We start from the raw sequence: 5,471 nt of genomic DNA, 5'->3' as shown, positions 1-5,471 counted from the left end.
AATTTTGGCGTCCATACGCAATGCATTTTTCTGGCACTTTTCTGCTTCTTTCTGAATTTGTCCTAATGTGTTCTGGAACTTTCGGCTCATCTATAAAAATACGGTAATGGACCGATTTAAACCTGTTTGAACTTTATTGCCCTGAAATACACATAAACATAATTTAGCTAGGACTAAAACATAAAAGTAAGATAGATGCAAAGACTGAAACTGCTGAAATGTGCAACATTTAAGTACTTATCACCCTTGGCTTTTCCAAGAGAAATTGGGATGATTTCTCCACCCGAGATTGTAATGATTGCCATAGGGATTATTCCCTTGACTCACAAATACGGCATTGACTTGTTCATAATGCTCATTATGCATATGTCCATAAGGACAATTGGAAGTAGTATGTAACACACTTGAACATGTCATGCAAAACTCATTAGAATGATGATGATTAGGGGAAGAAGGCACTTGATGAGCCAAATTTTGATTGGTCAAACCTTTGAGTTAAAGACTTCACCTCGATAACTATATCACTAGAATTTTCCACTTGATATAAGCTTAAATTATTCCGTCCTCCTACATTTACATTTCTACCATTTCTAGAGGATAATGATCGATGCATTGAGTTTTCACTCATATTTTCATATAAACGCCACACATCATCTTCATGCTTATTGAAATAAGAACCTCCCATTGAGGCATCAACCATGCCTTTATGGGTATCCGACAAACTTTCATAGAAATGTTAGACAATTTGCCACTTAAAAATGTCATGATGAGGACATTTCCTAAGAAAATCATTCAACCGTTCCCATACCTCATGTAACATCTCCCCATCCCCTTGTGAAAACTCAAGAATTGAAGTTCACATAGCATTGGTTTTGGAAACGGGATAATACTTTCTCAAGAATTCTTGTTGTATTTCCGCCCAAGAAGTTATCGAAAGAGGTCTCAAATTGTTAAACCAATATTTTGCCTTGTCTTTTAGGGTAAATGGAAAGAGTTTCAACCTTAAAACTTCTTCTGGTATGTTCGTATACCTTACGGTGGAACAAACTTCAAGAAATTCATCCAAATGCTTATATGGTTCTTCATTGGTTAGCCCAAAAAAATTGGGAAGCATTTGTATGGTTTGTGGCTTGATTTCATAATGATGTGCTCTAAATTAAGGAAGACGAATGCATATGGGTGCATTGTATTCATTAGGCACATAGTGATCTTTTAAAGCTATGAGAGGATTTGCAATTGGAGGCTCTATGTGAGCTCCATTGTTAGCTTGGACAATAGGTGGTGGAGGTGGCACAAAGAACGGCCTTGGCATTCCAAGTGGAACTTGGCATTGTGGTTGAGGAATAAAAGGTCTAGGCATACCCAAAAGAACATGCATATTATCATGTTGTTGCACATTAGGATAGAGAATGCCTTGTTGGTCTACATGACCAAGGTCTTTAACATAATCGTCCGTTGATGCAATGGATTCACTTGAATTGCCCCTACCCCTTGGATTGCGCACAATTGACTCAAGATTAAGATTCAATGGAACAAGAGAAGGATTTAAAGACCTACGACAATGCATGCACAATGTAAATTAACACAAACAACAAACACAACAAATAGAAAATACTTCTCCTCCATAACACACATTAATCAACAACAAGCCTCCACATACATTGATCCCATACTTCCATGCTTTTTACCAAAAATATAAAAAGAAACCTTGAATAGAAAACAAAATCCACAATTTATATAGAAAATCACAACCAAATCAACAATTTATATAGAAAGTCACAACCAAATCCATCCAATCAACCAAATCCAAAACTAACAAAAAAATCCACAACTAACAAAAGAAAACCACAACCAAATATTGAGCTGAGAGAGATCTGGACAGATTACCTGAATAGATCGAAAGTCTTCCAAGCAGTAGATCCGGAGCCCAACACCCACATGAGTGGGAACTCTAGAGAATACAAACCAAATCAAACCCGTAACCCAAATTAGATATGCTAGAAAACATCAAAAACCCCATGAATCGTAGAAAGGGACAGGGGAGAGGGTAATCGTAGAGAAAGAAAGGGAGAGAGGGTGTGTTGTGCTTCAACATAGAACGTGTTTGTTTTTCATGAACAAAGAGACCTTCAAAAACCGTAGATCTATCTTCTCTGTAGTAAGAAACAATCTTGAGAGAGAGAGAGTCAAGTTGCAGAGAAATGTTGGAGAGAGATGCAACGCCTTTGTTATAAGTGACAAGGTATCACCGTATTTTTTTTAAGTCCAATATCAGTTCTCCATGTTTTCAAAGTAGCGCCCAGTTTTCAGAAAACTCTCAAAACGAATTTTTTTTGTTCTCATAAAACTGACACTCTGAGAACTTTATTTTATAAAAACTGTTTTTAAGAAATAGATCCAAGTAGAAAAAAAAAATTGTTTTTAATTTTTTGTAACTCCCAGAACAGAAAATTGTTCTGGGAGTTGCAATCCAAGCAACCCCCTGATTTTTCCTCTTCCTCCCTCCTATTTATAGAATTCTCAAAAAGTGCCCTAAACGAGTCCCGCGCGGCCCCTAAAAGTGAAATCTATTCAGACGCGCTCAAATAGAAAAACACCATAAACAAAAAAGAACTGAAGTGAAAAAAAATGAACAACAGAAGAAATAGCGTCGAAAACCGAGTCCCGAGCAAAAAGATATGCCCTGAACAAGTTCGGTGGCAACCAAGGTCCAAAACCCTAAAACTAAGAAAAATGACCAGAAGGCAATTCTAAGAGTATGCGACTCGACAAAAAGTGAAAATGGATCCCGTACGAGGATCTAAGCCTAAAACATGACAGTTGACATTAGTTTTCGTTAATTGCACAAAGGCCCCTCCACAAAAGGGTAATTGCACAAATGAAAAAAAATGAAAATATTTTCCAAAAGATACTTTCTTAAAAACCCCCGAAATTAAATATCTTCAAAAGATATTTACGAAAAATATCCCAAGGAAAGAAAAAGTTTCTGAAGAAACTCTACATCCATACCTCTACGGACACAGTGAATAACCAGCGTACTTTTCTACAAAAGTAACGATACGTATTTCATCAAAACCAAATAGAATGAAGGTACGTAAAGTCAGAAATCAAATCTGAGCATAAAATGTGAGGTTACACGAAAGAAGTGACAAACGGGAAAAAGACAAAAAGGAAAATATCAGAAAAAGAAAAAAGGAGACAGCACGATCTGCACAAGGACGATACCAATGTCCCAAAAGAATAAGTGTCAAAAACTATTCCCAAGCACTCACGATGATCCGAAGGGTCAAAACTCGAACTTAAAAAGGAAAACATCAACGGGAAAAAAATATCCGTAAAAATACGAAAAAAGTAGGGAAGGAAAATGATATGGTCATTACAATAGGACTGACACATCTAGCGTCATCTCTTGGAATTAGTGTGTTGGCATGGTCATGTGTATCGTATGACATCCTTGTATATGAGTTGCATAGACAAGGGGTATGCATATAAAGAGTTGTGTAGGATCACAGTTACAGGAAGGTATACATGAGTGTGGCATGTTTGTCATTCATGCATTATTTTGGTGGCATGAGAATACAGATGGTGACCTTTCAGAGGTCCATTTTATTTTGTGAGTATTGGTTCATGGTTTATAAGATTGATTTGTGGGGTTTACGAAAGGCAAGCGATGGTCTTATTTCCATTGTCCTTTAGCTAGGCCGAGGGATGCTGTGTGCGGTTGGCTTACGCAAGGGATGGCTAATTGACATTTTTGCCCTAGCGACAAATGGTATAATTATGTTAGTGGTATTGACAGTTGTGGTATGGATTGAATTGGATGGTGATCATAGTGGCTGTCGGGTGTCCTAGGGCACGAGTGTGGGTTACTACCGACGCGTATATAACCCAAAGGTAGATGGTTTTGTATTGAGTTTATTGGATATATGAATTTTATGTGTTATTGCATTGGGGTTGTAGCCTTAAGAGCCGAGATTATGAGATGAGGTGTATGTGTCTGAGTTGTGAGTTTTGCAACTACGGGCTAGTATCGGGATTGAGTTATGTAATACCCCAATATTTTAAAGGATTTATTAATTGGAATTATTTTATTTTATTTTATTTTTAAATGATTTGTTTGATTTATTTGGGTTTAATTGCTTTTATTTTTATTTTTAAATGATTTATTTTATTTAATTGAGTGCTTAGATTAATTGTCTTATTTTAATTAAATGATATTTCGTGATTATATATGATGATTGATTTTTGATGTGCTTATTTATTGATTGAATTGTTGGCGTTGATTTTATTGGTATGGTGTGACTTAGTTGTAAATTCTTATTTGTTTATTTGCTTTATGTAATTTGTTATTTTAATTTAAGTATTTATTAATTATTTGATTTATTTAAATTAGCTGGATTTGGGTTTAAGGGAAGTTGGACCTAAGGATGTGGTCTTGGGCTCGAAGGAAGCCTTGTTGGGTTATTTAATAATGGTTATAAAGATATTTAAATAATTATCTTTGCATATATATATATATATATATATATATATATATATATATATATATTTATTGATATATATATGTGTGTGTATATGATTTAATTAGTCAAGGATTAGCATGGAAGGAAATAAACATATATATATTATATAATATATGTGTATATATATTGTTAAAGATAATTATTATTTTTATTCTTTTATTTGGTAGTCCTACTAGGAATAGGATTTGGATTTTAATGTGTATAGATATACACATAAGGTTTAGAGTTAAAAATATTTTCACGTTAGAAAAAAATAAGAGAGACAGAAAGAGAAGAAGAGAAGGTTGACAAGGAGGAGGCCAGATCTAAGAAAGAGGACCACGGAATTGAAAGAGACAATTAAAGCTTGAAGCGTTGGTTTCATTTCGAAACCTTCAGGCGAGTTCTTCTTAACTTTTTTCTTAGAACTCATAAAGATTTCACCTTGAGTATCAATATTAAGATTAAATTTGTTGGTTTAAAAATCATGGTTAGATTTGATTAATTAAAAGAATAAATTATTATGTTTACTTTCTTTTAATTTTGGATTTTAAATTAATGATGTATGTGTTGTCTTTAGTTTTAAATTTAACTATTATTTTTGATTTATGACCTAGGAGGGTTATTTAGGGTTTATAGATTTTCTGAGAATTTTCTATAATTTTCTGGAATTTTCTAGATTGGTTTTATATTTTTCTTGATTTTTGTTTGAACTGTTTATATTTAATATGGGTATATTTTTATGAATTTTATTATACTGGGGGCTGTAATATATCAGTGTGTGCAAAAAGGGCAAATGGATTTGGTGCGACAAGGTGTACAACACTTTGGTGTGCTCAAATCAGGACCTTTAGATGGTCCTGATGATCATCTGATGTTCCGGTGTAATGCGGTGCATGGGGAGATGATGCACCACTAATCTGGATCATTCGTACGGTCTAGTCAACAGCTGGAAGTTTTAGTGCAGCG

General features: G+C 34.5%; 1 pseudogene; it reads left to right on the top strand.

Moving 5' to 3' along the window:
• The first annotated feature begins 758 nt into the window (after positions 1–758).
• On the top strand, positions 759–857 carry LOC132297756 (small nucleolar RNA R71; annotated as a pseudogene).
• The last annotated feature ends 4,614 nt before the right edge of the window (positions 858–5,471 follow it).

The sequence above is a fragment of the Cornus florida genome, unplaced genomic scaffold (genome assembly GCF_030987335.1).
Source record: "Cornus florida cultivar Cherokee Brave unplaced genomic scaffold, ASM3098733v1 CherokeeBrave_3.0.0_Hap2_Chr02, whole genome shotgun sequence".
Lineage (NCBI taxonomy): Eukaryota > Viridiplantae > Streptophyta > Magnoliopsida > Cornales > Cornaceae > Cornus > Cornus florida.
The sequence above is the reverse complement of the archived record's forward strand: the minus strand, read 5'-3'. Positions and strand labels throughout refer to the sequence as shown.